A 16,656-nucleotide genomic window follows, 5' to 3' on the forward strand; every position below is an offset into this window, starting at 1 on the left:
GAGGCTGCACAGACAGACTGTTCCACCTTGTTCCTCCTGGCTCCGTTGCTCATGATAAACATGTGGGACTTTAACATGGTTTTCTAGTGGTGAGCAGGGAAGCCATATGTCTAGTGCAAAGTCTCAAGAAGGCATCTTTCATCTCCACGAAGACAGACTGGTGTTCTGTATGTAGGGCGGAAGCTGGTGGGAATGGCTACCTGTTTCAGACGGAGGTATTGTGGCTGCTGTTGGGGATTGTGAGCAACCTGACGTTCAGTCCAGGGTTCACACGCCGACTGCACAATAACATGGGGAGAGTTAATTTAGGCAAATAAACTATGAGGAAAGTCACGTTAGACTGATGAATGGACTCTCTAAGTTTAAATAATGGTGATCTTGTTCATGTTGACCTTGTCTAGTGCATGTCCTGTTTAGTGTATCCCGTGTGCCTTACTCTGTCCAAGTCTATTTCCACCCTATGATCTGTCTGGCCATGCTTACTATGACCTTCCTCGACTGCTCATAAATAAAGTGTTTCCCTGTACTGAGATACACGTGACAATAAATCAAAACAATCAATCCTGGGTAAAGTATGGTATTTCTCACCCTATCAATGTCTGTTTTGGAAATAAGTGATCGCTGCCACTCCTCGTGTTTCAGCGTCACCATTTCTTTGTCTCTCACAGCTCTACAGATTAAACACTCAGCTTATTCACTCTATCCTCATGTTACCATCACCTGGGTCTGTGGTAAGGAGATCATTCCTTACAAAGGAGATCAAATCTGTAGAGACTGCCCCTAATGCTCTCTCAGCAAGGCTCTACAACAGCAGGAAGATGGCTTTGCTTATGTACTCGAATCATCTTACAATGAAGTACAGCATACCATTGACTGCACCCATTACTTACACAGGGTTTGATTCGGAGCAGTCAGCATAGACTTGTGAGTGGGAGATCATGCTTCCCAAATTTCTTAGAGTCCTTTGGTGAAGTGACCAAGAAGGTTAATGAGGGCAGAGTGATAGACGTGGTCTCTTTGGATTTCAGTATGGCCTATGATAAGTTTCCACATGGCAGGCTGCTCAGGAAGGTTCAATCACGTAGAATACTGGGGGAACTGGCCAATTGGATACACAGTTGGGTTGATGGTAGGAAGCTTGTTAGACTGGAGGTTGGGTCCATAGCTTTTTGTTATCTATGATTTGGATGAGAATATACAAGGCATGATTAGTAAGACACTAAAATAAATGGCAGCATGATCAGTGAGGACGTTTATCAGAAATTGCAGCAAGACATTAATCAGGTGGGGAAGTGGGCTGAGAAATAGCAAATGGAATTTAATATAGAAGTGTGAGGTCTTGCAGTTTGGAATCTCAAATCAAGGTAGGAGTTTCACAGTGAATGGGCGGGCCTTAAGGGGTGTAATGGGCAGAGAGACCTTGGAATTCAGGTGCACGGTTCACTGAGAGTGGAGTCACAGGTAGGCAGGGCAGTAAAGAAGGCTTTTGACACACTGGCCTTCGTCAGGCAGGACATTGAGGATAGAAGTTGGGAATTTATGTTGCAGTTACACAGGACTTTGGTATGGCCGCAGTTGGAGGATTGTGTTCAGTTTTGTCAACTTGTTATAGGGAGGATAAAATGTAATTAGAAAGAGTGCAGAAGAAATTTACAAGGACATTGCCAGGACCCAATGGTCCAAGTTATAGGGAGAGGTTGGACAAGCTATGACCTTTTCTTTAGAGTGTAGGAGACTGAGGGAGTCCTTATAGAGCTGTATAAGATCATGAAGGATATGGATAGGGTGAATGCTCTCAGTCTTTTCCAAAGTTTAGAGAATCGAGGAGGAAAGGGGATCAGTTTCAGGTTAAAGGGAAAGGAATAAAAGGGAACCTGAGGGACAATTTATTTACATAAATGGCTGGTACTTGGATGAGCTGCCAGAAGATGTGGCTGAGGGGGATGTATTAACAATGTTTCAAAAGCATTTGGATAAATATGTGGATAGGAAAGGACGAGAAGGATATGGGCCAACTGCAGGGAAATGGGGTTAGAGTGGATGGACATTTACAAGGTGGAGTGGAACCACTTTGTTAATTAAACCCAAACACCCAGAAAAGCTCGCCTCACCTCGTAATCTGTTAACATATGAGTGATAGAGATCTCCTGCATTCCACTATTTAAACAAAAATTAGCAAGTTAGTTTCTTAACTTTAATAGTGAACACTAAACAAAAACTATTCGCAAATACAAGCCCCTCTTTTCTTAGCTACTTACAATCTGACTCCAACTCTGTAAAAAATATGCTGTTCCAACAGCCCACATATTAAACGTTACAATCTCAAGACCATACAGTCTCTATCTTCCCCGATGTGTTCACTCTTTCAGCTACTGATCTCCCGGGTCATTTTTTTTAACTGCAAATCGGTTTACATGAACATGTGTCTTTGATAGAGAGTGTTTGAGATGGCCAGTTAGCACTCCTGCTCTACAGCAGTTACTCTGCTGTCGGATGGCAGCAGCTCTCCCTCTAGTGTTCAAATGCTGGGTTTATTTACTTCCCATGATACAATAATTCTCATAATTTGATTGATTTCCAGGTGTACGAACAATAATATTCAAATTCCATTGGCTTCGGATATTCAGAGCATTATTTAAAGTCTTTGATTGCATTTGATTGGCTGTCAAAACAGCAACCAAAATTCAGGCTTCCATTTCCCAGCTAATTGTTACATTTGGAACAGTCTGACCTTTAGCTGGCATCTGTGGCTGTACTTTCGATTCAGCAAAACCCGTCCTATCTTAAAGTGAACAGACATTGATTAGCTTCCAGGCAGTAACACACTCCGGGCTATCTGTTATTCTGTATAATAACCTCCTTGAACCGCTCGATTAGATTCCAGGCCGTAACTCACTCTGTGCTATCTGTTATTCTGTATATAATCCACGCTGAACACCTCGATTCGGTTCCAGACTGTAACTCACTCCGGCGTATCTGTTATTCTGCATATAAATCACCCTGAACCCCTCAATTATATTCCAGGCTGTAACACACCCCAGAATATCTGTTATTCTGTATATAAACCACCCTGAACCCCGCGATTAGATAGCAGGCTGTAAATCACTCCGGGGTGTCTGCTGTTCTGTATATAAACCACCCTGAACCCCACGATTAGATTCCAGGCTGTAACTCACTTCGGGCTATCTGTTATTCTGGATATAACCCACCCTGAACACCTCTATTCGATTCCAGGCTGTACCTCACTGCTTGCTATCTGTTATTCTGTATATAACCCACCCTGAACCCCGCGATTAGATTAGAGGCTGTAACTCACTCCGGGCTATCAGTTATTCTGGATATAAACCACCGTGAACACCTCGATTCGATTCCAGGCTGTAACTCACTCTGGGCTATCTGTTATTCTGTACATAAACCACCCTGAACCCCGCGATTAGATTCCAGGCAGCAATCTCCTGTCAGGGTTGAAAGGGAAGGCTGGTAGTTATTGGGAATGCTGGCTGACTAAAGAAATTGAGGGTTTGATTCAGAAAAAGAAGCAAGCATATGTCAGGTATAGACAGGATTGATCGAGTGAATCCTTAGAAGAGTATAAAGGAAGTTGGAGTATACTTAAGAGGGAAATCAGGAGGGCAAAACGCGGACATGAGATTGCTTTGGAAAATAGAATTAAGGAGATTCCAAAGTGTTTTTACAAATATATTAAGGACAAAGGGTAACTAGGGAGAGAATAGGGCCCCTCTAAGATCAGTAAGGCGGCCTTTGTGTGGAGCCACAGAAAATGGGGGAGATTTTAAATGAATATTTTGCAGCAGTATTTACTGTGGAAAAGGATATGGAAGATTTAGACTGTAGGGAAATCGATGGTGACATCTTGCAAAATGTCCAGAGAAACAGAGGAGGAAGTGCTGGATTTCTTGAAATGGTTAAAGGTGGATAAATCCCCAGGACCTGATCAGGTGTACCCGAGAACTCTGTGGGAAGCTAGAGAAGTGATTGCTGGGCCTCTTGCTGAGATATTTGTATCATCGATAGTCACAGGTGAGATGCTGGAAGACTGGAAGTTGGCAAACGTGGTGCCACTGTTTAAGAAGGGCGGTAAAGACAAGCCAGGGAACTATAGACCGGTGAGCCTGACCTCGGTGGTGGGCAAGTTGTTGGAGGGATTCCTGAGGGACAGGATGTATATGAAGTTGGAAAGGCAAGGACTGAATCGGGATAGTCAACATGGCTTTGTGCGTGGGAAATCATGTCTCACAAACTTGATTGAGTTTTTTGAAGAAGTAACAAAGAAGATTGATGATGGAAGAGCAGTAGATGTGATCAATATGAACTTCAGAAAGGCGTTCGACAAGGTTCCCCATGGGAGACTGATTAGCAGGTTAGATCTCATGGAATACAGGGAGAAGTAGACATTTAGATACAGAACTGGCTCTAAGGTAGAAGACAGAGAGTGGTGGTGGAGGGTTGTTTTTCAGACTGGAGGCTGTGACCAGTGGAGTGCCACAAGGATCGGTGCTGGGCCCTCTACCTTTTGTAATTTATATAAATGATTTGGATGCGAGCATAAGAGGTACAGTTAGTAAGTTTACAGATGACACCAAAATTGGAGGTGTAGTGGACAGCGAAGAGGGTTTCCTCAGATTACAACAGGATCTGGACCAGATGGGCCAATGGGCTGAGAAGTGGCAGATGGAGTTTAATTCAGATAAATGCAAGGTGCTGCAGTTTGGGAAAGCAAATCTTAGCAGGACTTCTACATTTAATGGTAAGGTCCTAGGGCTTTTTTGCTGAACAAAAAGACCTTGAAGTGCAGGTTCATAGTTCCTTGAAAGTGGAGTCGCAGGTAGATAGGATAGTGAAGAAGGCGTTTGGTATGCTTTCCTTTATTGGTTAGAGTACCGAGTACAGGAGTTACGAGGTCATGTTGTGGATATACAGGACATTGGTTAGGTCACTCTTGGAATATTGCGTGCAATTCCGGTCTCTTTCCTATCGGAAAGATGTTGTGAAACTTGAAAGGGTTCAGAAAAGATTTACAAGGAGGTTGCCAGGGTTAGAGGATTTGAGCCACAGGGAGAGGCTGAATAGGCTGGGGCTGTTTTCCCTGGAGTGTCAGAGACTGAGGGGTGACCTTATAGAGGTTTACAAAATTATGTGGGGCATGGATAGGATAGGATAAATAGACAAATTCTTTTCCCTGGGGTCAGGGAGTCCAGAACTAGAGGGCATAGGTTTAGTTTGAGAGGGGAAAGATATGAAAGAGAGACCTAAGGGACAACTTTTTCACGCAGAAGGTGGTACCTGTATGGAGTGAGCTGCCAGAGGAAGTGGTGGAGGCTGGTACAATTGCAACATTTAAGAGGCAATTGGATGGGTATGTGAATAGGAACGGTTTGGAGGGATATGGGCCGTGTGCTGGCAGGAGGGACTAGATTGGGTTGGGACATCTGGTCGGCATGGACAAGTTGGACCGAAGAGTCTGTTTCCATGCTGTACATCTCGATGATTCTGTAACTCTATAGCTCACTCCGGTTTACCTGTTAGTCTGTAAATAAACCACCCTGAAACCCTCGATTAGATTCCAGTCTGTATCACACTCCTGGGTATCTGTTAGTCTGTATATTAACCATCCAATCCAAACCCTGTTAAAATTGCCCATGATATTCAGGAATGTGTAGGTGAGTTGCATTAGTCAGGTGTAAATATGGGGAAATGGATCTGGATGGGTTATTCTTCTGAGGTTCAGTGTGGTCTTGTTGGGCTGAAGGGCTTGTTTCTCCACTGTCGGGATTATAGGAATCACCCGGAACCCTCTCAATTAGATTCCAACGTGTAACTCACTTCCATGTATGTGTGACTGGCATGTTTCAAAAACACCCCAAAACCTTCAATTCTATTCCACTTCAATAAACACGACGCGCTGCATTTTGGGAAAGCAACTTTGAGCAGGGTTTATACACTTAATGGTCAGGTGCGAGGGAGAGTTGCTGAACAAAGAGACTTTGAAGTGCAGGTTCGTAGCTCCGTGAGAGTAGAGTGGTTGGTGGATAAGATAATGAAGGCAGCGTTTGGTATGCTTTCCTTTATTGGTCAGAGTTTTGAGTATAGGCATTGAGAGGTCATATTGTGCCTGGACTGGACATGGGTTAGGCCACTGTTGGAATGTGGCATGCAATTCTGGTCTCCTTCCTATCGGAAGGATGTTGTGAAACTTGGAAGAGTTCAGAACAGATTTACGAGGAGGATGCCAGGGTTAGAGGATTTGAGCTACAGGGAGAGGCTGAATAGGCTGGCGTTGTTTTCCCTGGAGTGTCAGAGACTGAGGGGTGACGTTATCAAGGTTTATGAAATCATGACGGGCATGGATAGGATTAATTGACAAAGTCTTTTCCTTGGGGTGGGGAGTAAAGAACTAAAGGGCATAGGTTTAGTGTGAGAGGTAATATGAAAGAGACCTAAGGGGCAACTTGTTCACTCAGAGAGTGTTACATGAATGGAATGAACTGCCAGAGGGAGTGGTGGGGGCTGGTGTAATTGCAACATTTAAAATGCAGCTCAATGGGTATATGAATGGGAAGATTTGGAGGGAGATGGGCCAAGCGCTTGAAAAAGAGACCAGAGTAGGTTAGGATATCTGGTCGGCATGGTCAGGTTGGACCAAAGGGTCTGTTTCTATGCTGTACATCTCTATGACTGTATGACTCCGTGATTTTGTGACTCACTCCTTGTTATCTGTTATTCTGTATGTAAACCACCCTGAACCCCTCGATTAGATTCCAGTCTGTAACTCACTCCTGGGGATCAGTTATTGGATCTGTGAAGTGATCCTTCTTGAATGTTAGACTGAAGACAAGATAAACTAAATGGTCAAATGTTACAAGAACACAGAAAGCTGCTGGTTCATTTCTGTCCTGTTACAGATTGGGGCTGAATTTCTGTCACATTGGGGAAAGACTCAAAAGCTGTTTACTGTCCTGCATGAATGCATCATCATAACATGAATTCCCTTGCCAGATAGGAAATGGAGACAGCTTCTGGAAGGTATCTGTATCCCTGTGTGTGTGATTCAGTGTGTCTGTGTATGTCTGTTTGTGTGTGATTCTGTGTGCATGTTCAATGTTTTATATATTTTCAAACTGCATTGATGTTGCCAGTCTCTCTTGCTTTTCCTTATTTATACACACTCAATAGACAATATACAATAGGTGCAGGAGTAGGCCGTTCAGCCTTTCGAGTCTGCACTGCCATTCAATATGATCATGGCTGATCATCCTTAATCAGTATCCTATTCCCGCCTTAGCTCCATAACCCTTGATTCCACTATCCTTGAGAGCTCTATCCAACTCTTTCTTTAATGAATCCAGAGACGGGACCTCCACTGCCCTCTGGGGCAGAGCATTCAACACAGCCACCACTCTCTGGATGAAGAAGTTTCTCCTCATCTCTGTCCTAAATGGTCTACCGCGTATTTTTAAGCTGTGTCCTCTGGTTCGGCACTCATCCATCAGTGGAAACATGTTTCCTGCTGCCAGAGTGTCCAATTCTTTCATAATCTTATATGTCACAATCCGATCCCCTCTCAGTCTTCTAAACTCAAGGGTATACAAGCCCAGTCGCTTCAGTCTTTCAGTGTAAGGTAATCCCACCATCCCAGAAATTGACCTCGTGAACCTACGCTGCACTCCCTCAATAGCCAGCAAGTCATTCCTCAAATTTGGAGATCAGAACTGCACACAGCAATCGTGCAGTTTTGCTGATATAAAATGGTGGCTGTGGACAAATCTAAAATGTCTGCTTGACCGATTTGTGTCAGGAATACTTTCAGAAAGGGAGAGGGGGCAATGTGTTAAAAGTCATTTCCATTCATTGATGCCAGCAGAGATAGGAAATGGAGACAGCTCTTTGAAGGTGATTAAAATGCAAATCCCAGAACCTGCTTACAGTGAATGCGGAGAGACAATGTGGCATTCCAGTAAGGTCTGCCTTACTTTCCAAGCTCCTAATATATGAGAGAAACATAATATACAAAACCTGAAAGAGCTCAGCCACTGAATTGTAGATTTGCAGCGTTGGATCAGAGTCCTGCCTGGCTAGGCGTTATCTCAAATTGAAGGGTTTCTCAAATCCCACACTGACCTTCTGTGGGTTCAAATTGTGTGTTGTCTACAAATATATTCAAAAAATGTACCTGCAATTGAACAAAGCTCTTTCTGGAACTGTGTGTGTCTGTTGGTTTAAGTATCTTTCAACAGGATTGAAGATAAATGAGAGTGAGAGATAAGCAGCACTTTCACCAGAATGGCAGTGCAGTATAAAAGGTATATTAATACTTTTAGTGAAAGGGGAAAACAGAGGAGGATAGCCCTCAAACTAGGAAAGTTGGGAGTCAGTAATTTTGTGTAGTTTGTGACTGCATTATGTTTATTTGAGTCAAGATTTGCAACCAGTTGGCCAATAGTGCACTTTGTGACTCACTCCCAGTTACAAGTTATTCCACATAAAAAGGTTGCTATATCCCTCGATTAGATTCTAGGCTGTAACTCACTCCAAGATATCTGTTATTCTGTAAATAAACGACCCTGAACCCCTCGATTTGATTCCAGGCTGTAACCCACTCCAGGCTATCTGTTACTCTGTATATAAACCACCCTGAACACCTTGATTAGATTCCAGGCTGTAACTCACTCTGGGCTATCTGTTATTCTATATATAAACCACCCTGACCCCCTCGATTAGGTTCCAGGCTGTAACTAATTCCAGGGTATCTGTTATTCTGTACACAAACCATCCTAAATCCCTCGATTAGCTTCCAATCTGTAACACACTGCAGGCTATCTGTTATTCCGTATATAAACCACCCTGAACTCATCGATTAGATTCCAGACTGTAATTCACTCCATAGCATCTATTATTCTGTACATAAACCATCCTAAACCCCTCAATTAGGTTCCAACGTGTAACACATTCCAGATTATCTGTTATTCGTCAATAAACCACCCTGAACCCCTCGATTAGATTCCAGGCTGTAACTTACTCTGGGCTATCTGTTATTCTGTATATAAACCACCCTGAACACCTCGATTGGATTCCAGGCTGTAACTCATTCTGGGCTATCTGTTATTCTGTATATAAACCACTCTGAACACCTCGATTCGATTCCAGGCTGTAACTCACTTTGGGTTATCTGTTATTCTGTATATAAACCACCCTGAACCCTGCAATTAGATTCCGGGCTGTAACTCACGCTGGGCTATCTGTTATTCTGTATATAAACCACCCTGAACCCTGTAATTAGATTCCAGGCTGTAACTCACGCTGGGCTATCTGTTATTATGTAAATAAACCACCCTGAAACCTGCAATTAGATTCCAGGCTGTAACTCACTCTGGGGTATCTGGTATTCTGTATATTAACCACCCGAACCCCTCGATTAGATTCCAGTCTGTAACTCACTCCAGGCTATCCGTTATTTTGTATATAAACCATCCTGAACCCATTGATTTGATTTCCCTTCCTGACATGTTAAGCTCATGTTCCCAACACAATCTAATATCAATAATGATTAATGTATCACTGGTCCTCCTATCTGCTGGCACTACCATCATGTTAACTTTCTGATGTTTACGTACATGATTACCTGTAGCAGTGAGTCGCAGGTAGACAGTGTGGTGCTGAACACATTTGGCACATTTGCCTTCATCAGTCGGAGCATTGAGTATAGGAGTTGTGGTGGTATGTTGTATCTGTACAGGACGTTGGTGAGGCCACTTTAAGAATACTGCGTACAATTTGGTTTTCTGCAGAAATAACTTACACGGATGTTCGAGGACTGGAGGCTTGAGCTTTAGGGAGAGGTTGATTACGTTGAGGTGTTTCTCCCTGGAGTGTCAGAGGTTGAGAGGCAACATTATAGAGATTTATAAAATCATCAAAGGCCTGGATATTCTGAACAGCCACGTTCTGCTCCCAAGGATAGGGGAGTCCAGAACAAGACAGCATAGGTTGAAGGGGAGAGGGCGAATGAGTTAGAAGGGACCTGAAGGTAAATATTTCACACAGAGAGTGGTGTGTGTACAGGAAGTGCAGTCAGAGGAAGTGGTGAAGGCGGGTACAATCACAGGAGGAATATTGGCCAAATATGGCAAAGGGGACTAAATCAGATTTGATATCTGATCGGAGTGAACATATTGGACTAATGGGTCTGTTTCCATTCTGCATGACTCTCTGATTCTATAAGAGGGATGACGAATAATTCTGAAAGTACTTTTCAAGTCGGAAATCTTTTCAGTGGAAGGTTATCGTGTCTCTATGTTCACATTGACTGAAAGCTGAGTTAGTTAAATATTTGACAGAGAAGTGAATCATGCACAATGGGACGCAGACAGGAAAGTGGAGCTGAGACCACAACCTGATCAGCTCCAATTTTAGTGCACGGTGGCGAAGGCTCAAAGTATCTAATGACCCACTCCTGCTCCTCAGTCCCATGTTCCTGTGTTCCATCCAGCCCCTCAAACCTACTAGACAGGAGCAATTGGAGGCTACTTACTCCTATAACCTGGTGCACAGAAGCAGAGGAGACCATTCATCCCCTCAGTACTGTCCCACACGGTTTGAAGTGAGTTGGGAAATGTAATTGGAAAACCCAGGCTGGGTACGAAAGAGGCCCCTCATCTCTCTTCACAGAGATTCCCCTCTCTGCAAATTGTGCTTCATTTGTTGGTCATGTTGTACATCCAGATTCAGTGTGAATACAGCCCCCATACCTCACTCAGGGATGGCTCACAAAATCCTCTGGTCTCCCTGTCTGCAACATTCAATAACAGAACATTCATGAAAATAACACCCACTAACTTTCCAATAACAGAATGGGAGAACATCAGAAACAGGGGCATTTTGTTCACCCCCCAAGCCAGCCTTGCCCTTCTTTAAGATCATGACTGATCTGCTCTTCGTCTCAAATCCTCTTTCATACCCAATTCTTCATAGCCCTCAACTCTCTGACAGGTCAATTTCCATCTACCTCCTCTTCAAATACGTTCAGTCATCTCGCTCCCGGAACACTCTTGAGAACAGAAATCCTGACATTCAATACCACCTGTTTGAAGAAAACACTTGCTGCTCCTATACCATGGCCTATTGATGTGAACAAAAGAGATTGACTCAACGGTTCTGGTATAAATGACTGGCCCCGATATCAAGGCAGTGCTTCCCTTCTGTTGACATCAAGGACCTTAACAAAACTGGACTTAATGGGAATCAGAGTAATCTCTCCAGTGTTTGGGGTCAAACATGGCACAAAGGAAGATGTTCACCATCTTAGTCCTGGGTCACCTCTGTGCGAAATCCTCAGGGTAGCTTCCCCTTCACAAACACCTTCAGCTGCTTCATCAATGTCTCCCTGCCCCCACCCTCCCCACCATAAGATCAGAAGTGGGGATAGTCACTGAAGATTCCACAATGTTCAGAACATTTTGTCCCCCGTAAGCTCCTGAACTGGTCTTTGTCCGTAACTAACAGGATCCAGACTCTATTGAGACTTGTGCTGTTAAAGTGTCCGTACCATTCATGTAACAGCACTGGCGGGCACTGCACATTGCCACAGTAAAGCAAGAGTTCATTCAGCACCTCACGCTGGTTTCACAGGAATATGAGGAAGTCGTTCAGCCCATTGACACTGTTGGAGAAGAATAGGGACAGCCCATTCAGTGCCTCCAACCTATTACTCAGGAAGAGAAGGAGTCTCGTGTGATGGACCACACCAGAGCCCGTCGAAAATATTTTAAGGAGGTAGCCTAGATTCTAATGTTTTCTTATTTTAAAGGAAATGTGAAGTGTCTGTTCCAGATGCAATGTGACTGGTCAAACTACTCGGTGTGAAGCAAAACACCTTCTACTTAAACACGAAAGAGAAAATGAAACCAAAGAACGAGGAATTTAGAATAACGTAATTCTATTGGACAGCTTAACAGAATAATAGATCTAGGAACTATTACTGTTAAACTGTTCCAATATAGGGAAATCCGATAAACACAGCCCTTGGCAAAAAGAAATGTCACACTAGTCAGTACAATGAGCTGTCAAACAGGAACCAGTCAGGCCCTTGGCCCTGTCCAATCGGACGAGGTTGAAGCCAATCCCTCCCTTGAGTCACTTACACAGGAACAGCAGGAAGCCATTCCCACCTCAATACACTTACACGGGGACAGAATGAGGTATTTTTTGCTGATTCCTGATGAATGTCTTATGCCCAAAACGTGGTTTCTCCTGGTCCTCGGATGCTGCCTGACCCGCTGTGCATTTCCAGCAATTGATGCTCTCCTCTGATCTCCAGCATCGGCAGTCTTATGTGTCTCCTAATTGATGCTCTAACATGATGAACAAGTGGGGCAGAGGCTGCACAGACAGACTGCTCCACGTTGTTCCTCTTGGCTCCGTTGTTTATGATGCACACTTGGGACTTTAACGTGGTTTTCTAGTGGTGAGCAGGGAAGCCAGATGTCTTGCGTGAAGTCTCAAGAAGGCACCTTCCATCTTCACGAAGACAGCCTGGTGTTCTCTATGTAGGGTGGAAGCTGATGGGATAGTCTACCTGTTTCAGACGGAAGGTATTGTGCCTGCTGTTGGGAATTGTGAATAACCTGACGTTCAGGACAGGGTTCACACGCCGACTGCACAATAACATGGGGAGAGTTAATTTAGGTATATAAACTATTAGGAAAGTCATGTTAGACTGACGAATGGACTCTCTAAGTTCAAATAATGGTGATCTTGTTCATGTTGACCTTGTCTAGTGCATGTCCTGTTCAGTATCCCCTGTATGCCTTACTCTGTCCAAGTCTATTTCCACCCTCTGATCTGTCTGGCCATGCTTACTATGATCTGTCTCCACTGCTCATAAACAAAGTGTTTCCCTGTACTGCGGTACACGTGACAATAAATCAAACCAATCAATCCTGGGTAAAGTAAGGAATTTCTCTCCCTGTCAATGTCTCTTTTGGAAATAAGAGATCGCTGCCACTCCTCGTGTTTCAGCATCACAATTTCTTCGTCTCTCACAGCTCGACAGATTAAACACTCAGCTTCTTCACTCTATCCTCATGTCACCATCACTGGTGTCTGTGGTAAGGAGATCATTCCTTAAAAAGGACGTTAAATCTGCACAGAGTGCCCATAATGCTCTCTCAGCAAGGCTCTACAACAGCCGGAAGATGGCTTTAATTATGTACTCGGATCATCTTACAATGAATGACAGCATACCATTGACTGCACCCATTACTTACACAGGGTTCGATTCAGAGCAGTCAGCATAGACTTATGAGTGGGAGATCATGCTTCCTAAATTTCTTAGAGTCCTTTGATGAAGTTACCTGGACGTTTGATGAGGGCACAGTGATAGACGTAGCCTATGGATTTCAGAAAGGCCTTTGATAAGGTTCCACATGGCAGGCTGCTCAGGAAGGTTACATCTCGTAGAATGCGGGGGGAACTGGCCAATTGGATACACAGTTGGCTTGATGGTAGGAAGCAGAGGGTTGAGTGGAAGGATGTTTGTCAGACCGGAGGCTTGGTCCATTGCTGTTTGTTATCTATGATTTGGTTGAGAATGTACAAGTTATGATTAGTAAATTTGCAGATGACACTAAAGTAATTGGGAGCATGATCAGTGAGAATGTCTATCAAAAATTGCAGCAGGACCTTAATCAGGTGGGAAATGGACCGGGAAATGGCAAATGGAATTTAATATAGAAGCGTGAGGTCTTGCATTTTGGAAACTCAAATCAGGGTAGGAGTTTCATGGTGAATGGGAGGGTGTTAAGGGGTGCAGTGGGCAGAGGGACCTTGGTGTTCAGGTGCACGGTTCTCTGAGAGTGGAGTCACAGGTAGACAGGGAAGTGAAGAAGGCTTTTGGCATATTGGCCTTCATCAGGCAGGATATTGAGTATAGAAGTTGGGAATTTATGTTGCAGTTACACAGGACTTTGGTAAGGCCACACGTGGAGTATTGTGTTCAGATTTGTCACTTTGTTATAGGAAGGATATAATGAAATTAGAAAGAGTGCAGATGAAATTTACAAGGACATTGCCAGGACCCAATGGTCTGAGTTATAGGGAGAGGTTGGACAAGCTAGGACCTTTTCTTTCGCGTGTAAGTGACGGAGGGAGTCCTTATAGATCTGTATAAAATCACTAGGTGTATGGATAGGGTTAATGCTCTCAGTCTTTTTCCAAGGTGTAGAGAATCGAGGATTTGAGGGTATCAGTTTAAGGTTAAAGGGGAAGGAATAAAAGGGAACCTGAGGGGCCACTTCTTTACACTGGTACGTGGATGAGTTGCCAGCAGATGTAGCTGAGGGTGGTACATTAACTACATTTCAAAAACATTTGGATAAATATGTGGATAGGAAAGGACTGGAAGCATATGGGCCAACTGCAGGGAAATGGGGTTAGTGTGGAAGGATATTTACAAGGTGGACTCGAACCCCTCTGTTAATTAAAACGAATCACCCAGAAAAGCTCGTCTCACCTCGTAATCAGTTAAAATATGAGTGACACAGATCTCCTACATTCCACTATTTAAACAAAAATTATCAAGTTAGTTTCTTAACTTTAATAGTGAACACTAAACAACAACTATTCGCAAATACAAGCCCCTCTTTTCTTAGCTACTTACTATCTGACTCCAACTCTGTAAAAATATGCTGTTCCAACAACCCACATATGAAACATTACAATCTCAAGACCACACAGTCTCTATCTTCCCCGCTGTGCTCACTCTTCCAGCTGCTGATCTCCCTGGGACGTTTTTTTTTATTGCAAATAGCTTTGCATGAACATGTGTCTTTGATAGAGAGTGTTTGAGATAGCCAGTTAGCACTCCTGCTCTACAGCAGTTGCTCTGCTGTTGGATGGCAGTAGCTCTCCCTCCAGTGTTCAAAATGCTGGGTTTGTATAATCCCACTGATATAATAATTCTCATAATTTGATTGCTGTCCAGGTGTCCAAACAATTATATTCAAATTCTGATGGCATGTGGTGTCCTGAGCGTTATTTAAACTCTTTGGTTACATTTGAATGTCTGTCAAAACAGCAACCAAAACTCAGGAATCCATTCCTCATCTCATGGTGACATGTGGAACAGTGTGACCTTTAGCTGGCATCTGTGGCTTTCATTTCTATTCAACAAAACCCGATCTGTCTTAAAGTGCCCATACATGTTTTTGGCTTCATAATATCTTACTGCTTCAGAAAATAAAATGAACCAGCAGAATGAAAAGATGGCTACATTTCTTTTCCTCTAATTCTTAATCCCAATTATATGAAATGCAAAAGTATTAATCTCAGTTATGTCAATCATGTTAATTCTGCACACCAATACAACACTGTAATAAGTCAAATCTTATCTACACTGCTTTCCTTTAACTCCGCGAAAACACATCTGCTATCACATTGTAGGAGCCACAACATGTACATTTTGTGAGTTTAAAGTCGGTAAGGTAAGACTCCAATTAAATAGTCTCATATTCTGGTCTTTAAATATTCCAAAAAATGCGAGAGATTTGTCATTGTCCACAAACATCTCTGACAATTTGTTTGTCATATAAACATTAAAATATTGTCAGGCCAGAGTGGAACATAATCCTTCTTGTTCAATAATGGAGATTTTGTATTTTTTTTTTCTGGTGGATATTGGGTTTTTTGGAAAAGTAGCCAATTAGCCATTCAATTCCATCATCCTCTTTCTTTATCAATACCTCTCCGACCCCTATATCCGAGCATCAAACACAATTTTCAAAGGGTTTCAGAATATTTGGTGTAGCTAAAACTGGCGTGGTGATTAATCCTGCTTTAAAATTCTCAAATGCCTCCTGGCATTGCTCTGTCCACCACAATTCTGTTTTCTTCTTCAGTAAATCCATCAGTGGTGCCAAGACGCTGCTGAAGTTTGGAACAAACATTCAATAGACTCCACTCAGTTCCATAAACCAAGCAACTCTTTCTTCGAGCATGGTCGTGGAAATTCCTCAAAGCCCTTCGTTTTTACGTTCCATGGGGTCAACCTTCCATGTCCATTGTAATGTCCCAAGAACGTCACCTCTGCCTTCACGAATTCTGTTTTCTTTAAGTTTATTACCAAGTTTGCTTCTTGTAATCGTTCAACATGCCCTGGCAACGGTAACATGTGAGCTTTCAATCATTTGCTAAAGATCACTACATCATACAGATAAGCGGCACAATTTGTTCATATTAAATCAAAATTAAACGAATTTTCCCACTGGTTTTATTTGAAGATCAAAGTCACTAATTGCAATGAGTTGGTTTTTGCTGGGACCTGTTGTATCTCAAATCTGTTCAGATCGGTCCAAGTGCCACATGGCAAGGCCCCAAACTGTTATGACATCAATGTCGAACTCCTCTGTTAAATAAACCCACACACCTAGAAAAGCCCACCTCACATCATAATCTGTCAAAACGTGAGCGACAGAGAACTCCTAAATTCCACTAATGAACAAAAAATAACAATTCTTATGTGTGCAAGTTAGCTCACTGAGATTGAAGGTTTGTTTTCAGAAATTTCGTCACTATGACGAGATGACATCATCAGTGAGAGTATCTGCTGAAGCTCTGGTGGTGTGTCCCGCCTCTCTATTTATA

This window comes from Chiloscyllium punctatum, chromosome 21, assembly GCF_047496795.1.
Source record: "Chiloscyllium punctatum isolate Juve2018m chromosome 21, sChiPun1.3, whole genome shotgun sequence".
NCBI classification, from domain to species: domain Eukaryota; kingdom Metazoa; phylum Chordata; class Chondrichthyes; order Orectolobiformes; family Hemiscylliidae; genus Chiloscyllium; species Chiloscyllium punctatum.